Source organism: Alligator mississippiensis, chromosome 14 (genome assembly GCF_030867095.1).
Source record: "Alligator mississippiensis isolate rAllMis1 chromosome 14, rAllMis1, whole genome shotgun sequence".
NCBI classification, from domain to species: domain Eukaryota; kingdom Metazoa; phylum Chordata; order Crocodylia; family Alligatoridae; genus Alligator; species Alligator mississippiensis.
The window spans coordinates 37,399,483-37,414,420 of NC_081837.1; the positions used below are offsets into that span (position 1 = coordinate 37,399,483).

The following is a 14,938-nucleotide window of genomic DNA, read 5'->3' on the forward strand; positions in this document are numbered from 1 at the left end:
AGAGATGGAGTGACTTGGGCAAAGACTCGGAGGAAGCAGAGCAGTGACTCGGCTCTCCTGGGTTCCCGTCTTAGCCATGAGCTCACCCTGGCTGTCTGGGTTTGGCTCTGCAGCTTGACGATGATCGCTGGCTGGTGCATGGAGTTGACTCCTGGATTGACAGTGCTTTGAAATCTGGATCCTTCGCCATGGGGCCTCTCTCTCTCTCTCTTGTTTTTGACTTCTCAGCAAGTCTCTGAAGCCCTGGCCCTGGTGATGCTGGAGCCATTTGAAACCACTTGCAACCTCAGCCGAGGCTGCCTTTTTATCCTGGATCACACTGTGTATAGATTTCTCCAGATCATTTTTCATTGCTGGGTGAAAACCAATCCATCATGCTGTTCCTTACCTGTCTCCAGCAGCTCTTTGTCTGACTTCACGCCTCCACCTCCTCATGTGGTCACGCACGGATCTCTCCCCCTTGCCTGGTCCTTGGCCGCCGGGGCTCAGCAAGGAGTCTCTTAGGTGTGCATTACAACTGACTCATCCTCCTTATTCCACTGTGCACACACAGGGATTTCTTTCCAGCAGGGTTTTTGGAGTTTTTTTTGCAGCTTTTGCCATTGCTAGCATTGATATTGAGCCCAATAAAGCAGGCTTTTGTCCTCCTGAATTGTACACGAGATGCATGCTCCCATAAGAGAAGGTGTCGACTGGTGATCTCTCTCTCCTCTTTCTCTCTCACATACACATGTACACACACATGCTCCTCCAAGTTCAAGGCGAGGCCTGGCTAATTAAAGCAGACCTTTTGTCAGAGGCAGTTTTTTTAATTGGCTTATGGTGTGAAGAACCGTGAAATCTGGGCCATGTTTTATTATAGTTCGTCTTGCTCCAAACAAGACAGGAGCAATTAAGCTCACGCTGTCATTTTAACTCGGCTCTGTTCAATGCGAGGGTTTGTTTTTATTCCCCGAGAGAGACGGTGTAACCCTCTGAGAGCAAAGTCAGGGGTAGTTTTTATTCTCTGTACCCGCCCATTTTGGGAAGCAGCTCCCCTCTTTGGAAGCTTTCCTGGCTCTCAGTTGGCTTTTAGCAGTGCCCAGGGTGGGGGTTCCTGGTGCCAGCATCCGCTGAGCAGCATTGTGCTCCAGAACTGATTGTGTTTTTATGCCTAACCTAAAATGTAGAGCTTGCACAATTGTAACTTTGTTGGTGAGTGGTGTGGCGTTCTATTTTAACAGGTAAATTGGTACAACCCCTGTGCTGAAAGCAGGTTCGTGGACACAAAGGTGCCTTATAATGATGCAATAGTTTTGGAAGGAGCTTGCAGCCAAGTTGGTCCAGAAAAGAGGCAAGGATTTTGGGGTGATATCTTTTACTGGACTGGACCAGTTTGAGAGATCTTAGACAAGCTTTTGGGTACAAGACCTGTGTGGGTCTAGCCCTCCTCATTAGGACTGCAGACATGATATGGGCTTGTGTTATCTTTCTTTGTGCTGGTATAAATGCAGAAACACCAGGAAAGCTTGCAAAGAAGAATTTTTCCAATTGTTTGAGTTGGTTTAATAAAAGATATTGGATTTACCCAAAGAACCTTGTCTGCCGATGTCCTTAGACCAACATGGCTACAGCCTATATCTCTGGAACACCAGGAGCAAGTTATACCAGGCTATGGTGTCTACAGCTCTCCTCTGATCCTACCAGGGTAGTGGGCTGCTCAATTTAAACCATTTATTACTGCCTCCCCTACTACCGATCGCTGGGTGCTGTGATGGTGCACCAAGTGGCTAGCTAGCTGCCTCTGAGAGCTGGTATGTCATCTGCTTTGGATGCCAGTGCCAAGTGTCTTCATCCTGAGCTCACTTTGGAAACAGGAGGTGACTGAGCTGATGCTGTGTTGTCTCCCTGGCCAGGTTTCTACCCCTTCCACATCAAGGTCAAGCCGTCACGGTGGCTGTGACTTGGTGTTACTCCTCATTTACATCCACCAGGTCTGGGACTGGCACCTGCAGCTCTGAGAAGCACAAAGCCTTTCTTTTCATCTCAGGTTGGGAATGGTGACTCTGAAACCTAGTGATAACTGTTCCTGATTTGAAGGAGGGGCAGTTAGCTCTTTCCCAGCTGATCCCTTCAGAAAAGTAATGGTGAGTTTTTCCCACCTACCTCTCAGGCCACCTAGATCAGTGGTTCTCAACCTTTTTTGTACCAGGACCCACCTATAAACATTGATGGCTAGTGCCCCTCACTCCCAACCCACCTCCCCCCAGTGTGTGGGGCAAGGGGCTGGTGTGTGGGGCATGGGGGGCAGCCCCTTGCAGGATGGAGCTGTGCCAGCCTGCAAGGGAAAAGCCACAGTTTCCCATGGTTTTCTCCTTTAAAAGATAATCCATTTTTAAAGGTTCTTGATCCATTTTTACAGTTTGTCCATGACCCTTTCATATATTCTTGTGACCCACTTTTGGGTCACGGCCCATGGGTTGAGAAACGCTGGCTTAGATCACACCTCTTCCAGCAGCCCCCTTGGCAACTCCTGACTCTCTTGCGACTCGTCAATACAGAGGAATTGTCTGCTACTGAAAGCCGATGGCGTGAAACCAATTTGCTGTTACGTTGAAATGAAAGCCCCAGGGCTGCAGCTACAGCCGGAGCCTGCGTGCAGGGACAGAGTGGGCAGAGGTAGCTGTTCCCTGTGCCGGTGTCCCTTCTTGTCCCTGCCTTCCCCTGCCTTGCTGTCACAGCCACTCTGCTCTCCTGAAAGCATCATCTGCTCAGGCCTCTTCCCAAAAGGCATGGGGTGCAGGAAGGCCCCAGGGTCTCAGGGAGCTGATGGGTTGGGGTGGGGGCTGCATGTCACTTTTGGTTAAGGGGAGTAGGGGCAGCTGCCAGTGCAGTCTGGGGGCATCTTGGAGGCCCAATGCTTTGTGGGGTAAATGGGTTCCCCTCTACCTGCAGAGACTTACAGTAGCCCCCTCACTGTAGCAAACCCATGTGGTCTTGTCTCCTTCTTGCACAAATCAATGTTCCCCTCCCACTGAGCCCTTGTCAGGGCAGTGTGGGACCAGCCCACAGTCCCTTCCCCAGCTCCAGACCCTGCTTTTCCAGAGCAGTGCAAGGTTGTGGCTCAGCCCTGGCCTGGCCATTGCTCTGGGTGGATGCCATCCAAGTGTCCACTGCTGTTTTGGGAGGTGTTTGGTATCTGGAGCGCAGGCTCCTGACCAGGTCTGGACAGAAAGTAGAAGCTTCCTCAGGAGACACCCCCGTTGGCATCCAGCCAGCTGGCTTCTTGTAGAAACAGGTAGGGGAGATGGCAAGGAGGAGATGGAGATGGTTATGGTGGGGTGTGGGCCTTGGTGACAGCAAGGACGCCGAGAGAGGAGGGCTTGAGGCTGCTGTGCCTGGCACCTGGCCGACTCGTTGCTGTGAGCAAGGTGGGTTGCAGCCAGCGCCGCACTTTTATTTCTCTGTGTGCTGCATTTCCTGCTGCTGCTTCTAGGGTGCCCTGTTCTGGCCCCTCCAATCTGCTCCTAGATCCAAATGCCCCAAAGTGGGGCAGGGATCCTCTGGGGCAGCAGGACGCAGAGCTGTATCGGCCAAATGGCTCTCGTCTTTCTGTGAGCCTGGACTGGAAACCCAACTCTGGATGCACCCAATATTGTGAGTGGCTCAAGCTCGCTGCTCTGAAGTAGTTGCTGTAGCATCAGGGTATCCCAAACTGGGCTGTGGATTTGCTATAGCTGGGAGACCATTGGGTGCTGCTGATAGACACATGGAGCAACGTCCAAAATCTCTGGAGCTGGTGAACCCGGCTGACCATGCAGCTCTGTATTTGGGGGTCATGCAGACAGTTCTTCCTTTCCCCCCCCAGTCTTATAAAAGATTACTCCTGTTGTTCTTGATTTGGTTGCTAATGGGCATAACTGTATCCAGCCCCTTGTGCAATTCAGGAATAGGATTGGACTCTGGACTGGGTTTGGCAGAAAGAAAGGAAAGACAGACTCAGCAGCCTCATGGGCTTACAAAACAGCCCTTTAATCAGGAGCAGAAAAGTGGGAGTCAGTATGTCCTCTTGAGGTCTTCTGAGAAGTTGTCGGGGTCATGGGTGCATCTTCCAGGTGCTTGGACTTGTCATAGTTTTGGCATCCACTGGTGAGGGTAATATGTCCGCTTGGGACCTGATTGCAGAGGAGGGGCTTGCATTTACAACCCCAGCCAGGGAGCCTCTAGCACCTCATGCTACTAGCTCTGGAGGTCCCTGCTTCAATCCCTGGTGCATTGGCCAAGATGAAGGCTGTCACAGTCATGCCTGTGCCGCCCCCCCACCCCGCAGGTGATGCCAGGGTGATGTCCACACCTGGAGTAAGAGGGAGTCTTTGCTCCAATGAGCCCTTCATTTCAAGTGCTATGTGTATGGTAATAGCATGAGAGAATCCAACTGCCTGGCCAGACTTACCAAGGTAATTACTTATGGAGGTACACAGGCTGACTCCTTCATGCATCCACTGAGCTCTTTCTTCCTGGAACCTGTACTCCTTCTTCCCAGGTCTCCACACCTCTTGACAGCCAGCACTTTAAATGAGCAGCCATCAAGATAGGGAGGGGCAACTGAGGCATGGAGAGCTGCAGTGATTTACCCAATGTTGCCCAGCAGGGATGTGGCAGAGTCCCAGGGCAGTACCCTGTTCACTGGTCTATGCCATCTCTGTCTTGGGTCTCTCCCTACACTCTGTTACTCTTACTTGCTGGCATTTCCTTACAGATGCCAGTCAGGGACTCCAGCAGGGTGGAAGATATTGCTTCAGGGAAGCCATTGTTTTGTTTTTTTTTTTAAATACAATATTTTTAATTAATGATTAATTGAAAATATGTTTAACTATTAAAGCAGCGCAGCGCAATGAATAACGGATGTATGTTTGCAATGCAGCTTTGGAGCTGCCCGGCAGGAATGCACATTGGGTTATGCCTTATTTTTATGGGCTCTTCTTCTTTTCCCCACCTCTGAGACCTGGGAAGCTACTGCCATGTTTTATACTAGTACTGTCATAGCCATACCGGGCCCCACTTAGCAAAGGCTTTAGCTTAGGCACATGCATAGTCTTATAAAATCATAGAGAAGTAGGACTCAAAAGGTCACATTTAGTCCAGCTTCTCCCCCCTAGTCCACAGCCTGGCTCCTTGTCATAGAAGGAAATCAGGTTGGTTAGGCATGACTTGCTTTTGGTGAATCTATGCTGGCTGTTCCTGATCACCTTGTTTTCTTTGGTAATTAGAAATGGAGTCCTTGAGGACATGCTCCATGATCTTTCCAAGTATCAAGGCCAGACTGACTTGGTTTGTAATTCCCTGGATCCTCCTCTTCCCTTTCTTACAGATGGGCACTATATTTGTCCCTATCCAGTCATCTGGGTCCTTACCCAACCTCCATAAATTATCAAAGTTGGTAGCTAATGTCTCTGGAATTACCTCAGCCAATTCCTTCAGTAGCCTAGTGTGTATCCCATCCAGTTCAGTTGACTTGAAAGCATGCAGGTTTGCTAAGTAACTCCTACCCTGTTCTTCCACTACTCTAGGCTGCTTGTCTCCTTCGCCAGCTTTGCTGCCAACCGCACTCATGTGATAGCTGACTTAATTCATGAAGCAAGGAGGGTATTCAATGCTTCAGCCTTCTCTGCATCTTCCATAACTAAATTGCCTTCTGCATTCAATGAGGGGCTTGTGCTTTCCTTAGTCTTCCTCTGTGCGCTTCAAAAAGAGACCAACTTTTTGCTTAAAGTCTTAAATCACTTTGAACTGGGATTGTCTGCTCAGCCTTCCTGCTTTGTGTGAATGGTGGTTAAATTGGGGAAGAGCAAAGAAGGGTGGTTCTCCATTCTTTACCTAAGAGGAAATGGGCTTCCTAAAGTGCAGTCTTGCACACTCATCCTATTCCCAGCACTTTTTGTCGGTGGTCCCTTGAAGTCAAGGAAGGTGTCTGTCAGGCTTGATGGGCCCTCAGGTGACTGAGGAGCCCGGTTCTGGGTGCGCACACTCTTTGGCAATGGGGGCATGTTGTTGCACAGTGGAGTGGGATTCACAGCCCCAGGTTGATCTCCTCCCTCCTCCGCACAGTACAAACCTAAGAGTGCGAGGAGAAGGAAACACAGTTTTAAGAAAGCTGATCTCATGTTAATAGCTATTTGTTTAAGACACCCACAGGTAAACTCTAGTCTCACTGAAAGCTAGTCTTGCCCTGAGCCTCCATGGTTATTTGTAATATAGCAGCCCCAACATACTGGAGCTGAGACTGGGTAGTGTGCCAGGTGCAGTACAGACCTCTTATAAGAGATGGTCCCTGTTGCAAAGAATTTACAGATGAGACAGGCAAAGGATGGAAGAAGTGGAGATTGCTATTCCCATTGTACAAATCAGGTGCAGCATGTGGAGAGCAGGGGGTTAAGAAATGTTGGTGGCTCCCCTGATCAGAAGGATCTGGTGGGACATAAGGCCTTGGTGGACCCTTTCTTCCCTTCCCATTTTCTATGAAATGTGAGTGCAGAGGCCATTTGAACTGGACAGAGGTTTTGTAAGGGCATTGGGACACAGTAGTGGGACTGTGAAGGGGAAGGAGCTAAGGTTGGGGGAGGCTGGAAGCTGGGGAGGAAGAAGGCGGAAGGGGAAAGGGGGAGCCAGTGGAGAAGGAGGGAAGACAGTGCAGATGGATGCCCTTGGAAACCTGGGACTAGATGGGTGAGTAAAGTGAGACAAAGCTCCAGGGCAGGGAGGATGGAGGGAACCTGAGACTGGAAGAGGGGTCTGGGGAGGGTGATGGACTAGGTCTGAGAGCCAGGGGCTGGAAATGAGGATGAGGGTATGACTGGGACTTGCTGGGGATGGGCAGAAAGGGATTGAATTGGGTGCTGGGAGGGAAAACTGCTTGGGCAAGGAGTCTTGGACCAAAATGAGAAGCCTGAGCTGTGGGGACTGGGGCTGGGTAGGTGAGGGGCCAGTGCTGGGGTGTGGGGGGAAGAATATTGGGTCAGGGGAAAAGATGTATAGGATGGCAGGATCACAAAGGATGGTCTCCTTGCTAGGAGTTGAATGCTTCCTTGGCCAGCTAGATCCTATTGCTGCCTGTGTCATGGGGTCCTGCATGATCCTGGCCCAGTTGTTTAAGGCAGCTTTCCCCATGCAGGCACCGACGGCGATCCTCTTTCCTGGGCGCTGACATGAGAACCTGGGGGCAGATTTTTAGAAGAGCTGAGCCTTGCAGGTGCTTCTGAAAGCCAACAGAAACTGTGCTGTGAATGGTTCAAGTGTTTTATACTGGGGAAAGTACAGGGATCCCAAAAGGGCAGCCCAAATCTGTGGGCACTCCTAGCCTCCACCTCCCTGTGCCCTGGTGCCTGTCACTAGAGTGGGGACAGACTCACCTCTGTGTGTCCCAGATAAATTAATATTTGGGAAGCTCTCGGAAGAGCCCCACAGAGAAACCTGTGGGGAAATGAATAAGTCTGTCTTCACAACGGGGTTTGGGTCCCATTCAGCAAACAAAGCCCAGGGCCGAGTTCGGCACATTGCAAATAAAACAGTGTATTAACGAGCTGCTTGCTAACTGATCGATGTCTATCCTGCGCTCTGGATGAGGCAGGCATCCTGTGGAAAATAAACAACGCGCAAGCATGTCGTTAATGAGGCTCTGATTTAATTTTCGAGTAGATGGGGTTGTACTGGGTTGGCACCCACCACCTGAATGCTGGCTTTTCGTAGCTCTGGAAGTCCTGACTTTGCAACCTTGATCCTCTTTTGAAGGTGCTTCCTTCTGTGGCTTGCTCAGTACTAGCGGGGAGGGGAAGGGAATGGGCTGCAGCTGATTCCTCACATCCTTGCATCTGTCTGGTCTATCCTCTGAAGAAATAGAGAGGAGATCCACTAATTGCTCCCCTCAGAAGCCAAGGTGCAGGTGGCCAGCTATTCAGTACCCACACCTGGACCAGAGGCTTGGAAAGTTTTGTCCCCAACATGCTGCTCCTGTCTGACAACATGGACACGTAGTCAGGTGTTTTTACAAGGGAACTGCGATCTTTGGAAAGCTCCATCCAAGCTTGTGTCTCCACCGACCTCTCTCTTCAGGCAAAAGCAGGGATTATTGGACAGGGCAGGGAAGGCTGACTATAGAGGGGCAAGCTGCTGTGAAAGTGGGGTGGATGCAGAAGGCAGGATCCCTGCACCTGAGGGTACGGAGTCAGCTTGGCTTCAGAGCCCAGAGGGGTGGGAGGTAGGCTCTTGTCTTTGCATCTAGATGAATGTGGGTGCTGTGATGGGCTGGGAGGTAAGTCAAATTGCCTCTTGGTGGGCTTCTGACTGGCGGCGAGGAGAGAGGGGGGCTGCAGCAGAGTGCTGAGGGTCTGCCCAGAGCTGCAGGGAAGTACTGGGAGTAGGAGAGTGTTCAGCAGTTTCTCCTGGCCCCCAAGATCCCTAAATATGGCATGGCACTGAGAAGTCTCTAGCTCTTCCTCGTCCCTTTTTCCACTGATGTGGGGACAGGCAGACCCACTGTCCTCGTGAGATCTGACCCTCCGAGCAGGAGCAGCCTGTATCCTTGCTGCCTGAGCTGTAACCACCCTCCTGTTCAGTGTTCACCTGGTGTTCAGGTGGTTTCATCCCAAGGGAGCGGAGAGGGGCTGATCCTGCCCATCCCCAGCTACCTCGGCGCTAGCATGCCATTCAGCACAAACCCCGGCCTGCTAGAGAGCCAGGATGAGAGAGAGGGATGGGGCCACGGGGAGCTGGGCTGCTTACGGGAGGGAGATGGATGGCTTGAACTTTGCACAAAGTATGTGGCAAAAAGAAAGCAGCAGCTTATTTATCCTCGCAGACGTTTCTACTTCTCCTTGTCTTGTTCTGAGTTTAACCTTCCTGGTGCCAGGATGGCAGGGATGATACAAGCTGCTCTGAGGGACCTGGTCCGAGTGCCGAAGGGTGCCGTTTTGTTTCCTCTCTTGGAGGGAAGGAGGCTTCCCAGTGCCTGGCTCTGGAGGGGTTGTGTTCCCAGAAGGCATGTAGGAACCGTCTATAACCTGTGGCACTCGGAGGCTGTGCTGCCCTTTCCAAGGTTGTCTGGTCTTGTGGACTTATCCCAAGTCCTGTGGTATTATTCAGTGCATTTCTTAATGGCATGGCTTCTGGAGTGCTGTGTTTAACTGGAGGAGCCCAGCTTTTGCTGGGTACAAGTGGAAGCTTTCGCATTTGCTTGGCACCGTGCTTTGTGCGTGTCCTGCAAACTCATAATCCAGGTGGCAATACAAATTGCCCAGCCCACACTACGAATCACATCATACCAGTAGCTTGGCCAAGCTCTTGGTGTTATGAGAGACCTGATGGGCCTGGGGTTGGCTGCTGGTTTGAGGGCCCTGAAGTGAAGAACGTACCAAGATGCCTCCTACCTCCCTTGCTCTCCCTGCCCAGTACAGAGCCTCTTCCAGTCCCTTCACAGCTAGAGGAGTTGGGAATGAACCTGACTGATGCTGGGAAATGCCAATGTTTTGAGAGAACCTGATTCTGATTCTGAATTGTCAAAAAAAAAACAGGTGTCAGAATTTCCTTAAACAAAGAAAGAGAAAAAAAAAAAGGGAAAGAAACTTGCTGCAAAAAATAATGGAGGAAAATTAAAAAGTGTTTCTGCATTAAAAAAATTATTTTTTTAAAATTTCCTCCACCAACAGAACAAGCTGGTGTCTTCCCCTTGGTCTACCAGGACCCCGGCATGCTGGAACAAGGAGCCCTAGAAACACTGGGAGACCGAAGTCTTGGAGTACCAGCCCTGAGACCGTCCCCAGTGACCCATCCCAGTAGCAGGCAGGTTTCTGAGACCCTGCTGAGGTTTTGCTGCAACTTGTTGAAACAGGTAGGTTCTGCGGAACATTTTCTTTTTGATGAATCGATGTTTCCCAGCAAACGTGATCGTTCTTAAAAGGTTTCTGACCCAGAAATTGCTGGGATTGTGTTTGTAGAAGCTGCATCAATGGGATGTTCTTTCCTCTCCATCGTATTTCTGGGCAGGGGACTTCGCTTCCAGTACTAACCCCTCTGATCCTGCTATAGGGCCAGCCTCTCTGTCTCGTGAGAGGGAGGCCATGGAGAGATCCCAGGAGCAGGGTCCATTGTCTAGCAGCTTCTCTCTTGCCCGGCTAAGTGTTAGACTACAGCGTTTTTTGAGTAGGGGAAGGGGACTTCCAGTTGGGTTTCTCCCATGATGGCTGGCCCAGGGTTTCCTCTACAACCACCCATTGGTATTGAGCAGATGTCCTTTGAGGAAGGAGGTACTTTGTGTGGTTTGCCCACTTCTGTTCTGGGACTGGTGTATCAGTTTGGGGGAAAGGGGGGAGGAAGTTGCACTTAATATTCCCAGACTCAGCGTTATGACTCTTTCTCGCATTGGGAAGAAGACTGCAGGGCTCAAGGCACCTGCTTCTGCTTGGTGGAGACAGTGGCAGGGGAGCACTGTTCATCACGGCTCCCTCTTAGTTCTGCCGTAGATACTACACGGAGCCCGTAAAGAGGGAAACTTTTCAACATCCTTCCTACCTCTCCCATCTGCTCCTGAGCCATTTCAGGCAATTTGCAGAAGACTATCCGAGGCGGGAACTTCCCAGTGTAGCCCATCTTTGTTCCTGTAGTGGAGAGTCATGCCTCAGGACATGTGCTGCCTCTGGGAGGAGGTGCAGGGGGCAGCCAGCATCCCGAAACCTTAGATGGATATGGGGCAAGCAGCTTTTTCTGTTCTCCAGCCTGTTAGAGAGAGGCAGGGAGGGGATGGGAAGGGAGCTTTTCTGTTTTGCTTCCCAGAGTGCAGCCTTCTCATCATAACCCCGAATCAATAAGAAACATAATTACTTTAACAAAGGAAAATCCATGCAGGCCTTGAATGTTCGGTCGTGCTCCAAGGAAGACGCTGTTTCATTACAAAGTATTAGGGCATGAATATTTGATGCCTGGGAGGACTTTTCTTTTGGGAGGCCAAGGTATGAATTATGGAAAAGTTCTGCAAAGAACACAAGCCATTATTTCTGATGGGCTGGAGGGGAGTGCTGCATTTGGACTGTCTCGGTGCTGGTGCCTTTGAGGAGCATGGGGAATAGATTGGAGGAAAGGTAAGGCCATTAGGGATAGCACTGGATTGAGACTTCAACAACCAGGGGTTCATTTCCTGGCCCTGTGTGACCTTGGACTAGTCGCTCCATCCCTCTGTGCCTTGATCCTGCGCTAAAAATCATTTCTTTTGTGTCTATCACCTGATTAGCTTGTCACACTCTAGGCTTGTCCAGCGCCAAGTGCAATGGAGGTCTTGTTCTGTTGTACTGCAGGCCAGCCAGTTACTTCCACCTCGAAGCAGGGAGGTCAGGGATGATTCAAAGGCTGTCTCGACTTCAAAGCCAGCAGAGAGAACACGGACACGTGTGTATGTCAGCTCCACCCAAATTTACCTGTTCAGTGCTTCGTCTTGCTTGAGATGCGTCGGTAGATACACGCCAGTGTTTGGTTCGCTGTGCCAGCTATGGCATTGCGTTGGTGGCTGATGTTCATTCTGCGGTCTGTCGCGACCCCCAGGCCTCGTTCAGTTGTGGTGCTGGCAAGCGATGCACGGCCGAGCCTGTAAGTGTGTTGCAGATTATTCCTCCCCAGATGGAGCACTTTACATTTCTCCGTGTTAAACATCATCAGGTTATGATCCGCCCATCTTGCAGTCTCGTCCAGGTCAGCCGCTATCCCCAGCCTGTCCTTGAGTGGGACCACACTCCCCCATTATTTGGTGTTATCTGCAAACTTTGCCAGTACACTTTTTTAACCTCTGAATCCAAACCACTGATAAACATATTGAAAGGCACTGGTCCGAGTACTGAACCCAGAGAGACGCCACTGATCGCCTTCTGCCATGTTGACTCAGTTCCATCTATTCGTTCACTTTAGGTCCGACCTCATGATCCACCTGTAAGGCAGGGCTGTGTTATTATCTCAGTGTAGAGAGGGGGAAATGAAACATGGAGAGAGAAGGGGAAAACAATGCTCTTCATATGAGTTGTGTAATATGAGGTGAAAACTCGGCATGGACAAAGCCATTTGTAGCTTTGACGTGAATTAGCTGGTTGGGTTGACCATGGCAATCCTGCAGCCTGCCCATTGCTGTCGCGCCCACAGGCTGTTTTGTCCTCGCCTCAGGTTTCACTTCCTTTACTTGAATGAGCCCGAGTTAAAATCACACTTCTGTGAAGACAAACCTGGAGCAACCTGCCTAGGGTCACAAAAGGGAATCTGTGGTAGAGGAAGGAATGAAACCCAAGTCTGTAAAATCCCAGACTAATGCCATAACCACTGAGCCAACCTTCCTCTCTGACCCGAGATGGCTCTATGTGGGAATAAAAGTGGATTTAGTCCCTTCCGGGCTCCAGCAGCTTTTGCTAATATGTAAAGATTTTCCTCTAATCGTGCTGTCAGGAGCAGAGGGAGCGTGTGCTGTCTGGCTGTCACAGTTAATTTTACCATGAGTGCTTCCCCCTCCCCACCTCTCCAAATAAAAGAAAGATAATTTGCTGCTCTTAACCGATTGCTGAGGGTGGAACACCCCCTCCACCCCCCCTTTTTTTTTTTTACATACATCAAAATGTAAATCCTAATGATGTCTCTGTTCTTTCATGCTCTCTCTCTGGAAATCTGAGCTGGAGTTTGAGGACATTATCACGTTTCTGGGGTATTGCACATTAGTGAAAACAAGGCGGGCTGGTGCTTCTTGGAGCAAGACGAAAAAGAAGGAGACCCTGCTCTCTGCAGGATGACGACGACTGCGGAGATGTATGGAGGAAGAACACGGCTGTGGAGCTTCGGTGCTAACGGATTCCACTTTGGTTTGGATAATTCCTCCTCCTGCTGATCATTTATGAAGTGCATCTTTATCTCTGAGTGTTTCAGTAGTGCCTGGAGCTCCTTGTATTGGCTGAGACCTCCTAACCTACAAGGGGCCGTAGAGGCCAGGTCTACACTACAGAGTTTGTCAGCGGAGGTAAAGGTTTTAAAGGATTGTGCCCCTCAACTGTGACAGCAAAGCCCCTGGCATGGACACCACTGTGCCAACAAGGCATAGGGCTTCTGCATCGGGGAGTTAGGGAGTGTGACCTATGCTGGTAGAAAGTCCCCTTGTGCTGGCACTTATTGCCTCTTCACTAAGGGGCTCTGCTGCTATGGCTATGCTATGCTGCTGCTTTGACAGGCTATGAAGTGTTAACAGACTGTCCTGGGACATTGTGAAGTGCATGCAAACTGCTGTCCTGGGATCACATCCTTGAATGCCAGGTAGAAAAGCGGCAGTGTGTTCAGCCGCTTGCTGGACCCGATTTGGAAGGGTGACGTGTATGCACCGACCCCAGGACTTCTTTCTGTTCCAGGACAAACACAGGTGCAACTTGTTCAGTGCCAAATGCAACATTTCTTCCTAGCCAGGGGGTCAAACAGGGTTTGGGGACCAGTTTTATCCCTAATGTAATTCCAGTGGCGTGAGTGAGTTTGCCTCTGGATTTAGCTGCAGCTCTGCTGTCTTTTGGCTTGTGCTGGGCTCTGCTGTGGGTGCCGTGTGGCAGTGTATGCCAGGGGACATGAGCTCCCACATAAGATTCTTGTAACCTGTGTGGCCATGCAATTGCTGGTTTAAAACAGGAAGGGACTCCAGGCCCTTGCTTCTGGCCAGTGTTGCACGGAGATTGTAGTGGATTTGGGCAATATTTAGCCCCAGAAATGAGTGCTAATGGCATCAGTGTGGCCAGCATCCTCTGTGGATGAAGCAGTTCTGTGATGGGGGCATTAGAAGGAGCCCCCCCTGGGGCTTAATAACCCTTTCTGGCTTTATGTGATTACTAGAGCTGCATGGCTGTTGGAGGAGGGAGAAGCATGTAACAACGTTTTTAAATGGTGTGAGCTGGTTGTATTTCTCTGAAAACTCAGTTTCTTGCATGACCTTGGGTGAACTGCTTTCTCTCCTTGTGTTGCAGCTCCCCCCTGCTCCATGGGGTAACAGCACTTGTCTGGCTGCAAACTCTCTGAGGCAGGAGATCTCTTTTCTTACGTGGTTGTGCAGCTCATAGTACAAGGCCCCGGACCCTTGGTCTCCGTGCACCTTTGAATGACCCAGGAATCACTCCCATTTTTGTGTCTCCCATGAGCTATCTGAGTCCCATTGGGTGACTGTGATTATGAAGAGGGCTGGGATTGTAGGGGTGGCTGCTGTGTCCTTGGTGCAGATGCTGATTTGCGGTGGGTGGCGCAAATGCTCCCGAATGAAGCCAATGGCGCAGGAATCTGGGATGCATCATTGTCCCCGGAGTCTAACCTTTAGGTTGGTGGTTTTGATCCAGACCAGGAGTGACTGGAAACTGTGATGGGCTTGTGATGGTTGAGTGCCTATAGATGTGTGTGCACCCATGTGCATGTTCACACCGTGCCAGGCCTTGTGGGAAAGCCTCCCCCTGGCAGCCCCACTGTCTGGCAGCCTCAGGTGAGGACTGAACAGGCACAGAGCCTGAATGCTCCTCACCCTCGCACAAAAACTTGTGGTGGCAGGAGCACAAGGTGGGGGACTTGCCCTTCAGGCTGCTGCACCCTCCAGCACTGTTGAAAGCTCCCTCTGCTCTGCAGGCGAGGTGGCCGCTGGACCCCCTTCTGCAGCCTGCATCACTGGGTGCTTGGCCTCTTTTCAGTGCTCATAGAGCCTCCTCTGGGCACAGACCAGCCTGTCCTTGCTTGAGCTGCCAGGGTAATCAGCAGGGATGTGGAGAATTGTTCTAATTGCTGAGCACGTGCTTCCCTGCGAGTGCAACACTCCCCCTCCCACAGGCCTCTGTAGCTGTGAAGGTTAATTAGCATGGGTTTGAACATAATCTCCTCTGATCCCTCAGCCTTGGTTCGTTAGCGATGTAAAGAAACAATGGTGGGAGCC

At 50.7% G+C, this 14,938-nt stretch overlaps 1 protein-coding gene across 1 annotated transcript in view; it reads left to right on the top strand.

Moving 5' to 3' along the window:
* Positions 1-9,684: 9,684 nt before the first annotated feature.
* GRM4 (glutamate metabotropic receptor 4) overlaps positions 9,685-14,938 on the top strand; it is a 226,497-nt gene continuing 221,243 nt past the window's right edge. The window contains exon 1 of the mRNA XM_014598265.3: positions 9,685-9,862. The gene's annotated coding sequence lies outside the window, so the exon portion shown is untranslated. The remainder of the gene's footprint in view (positions 9,863-14,938) is intronic.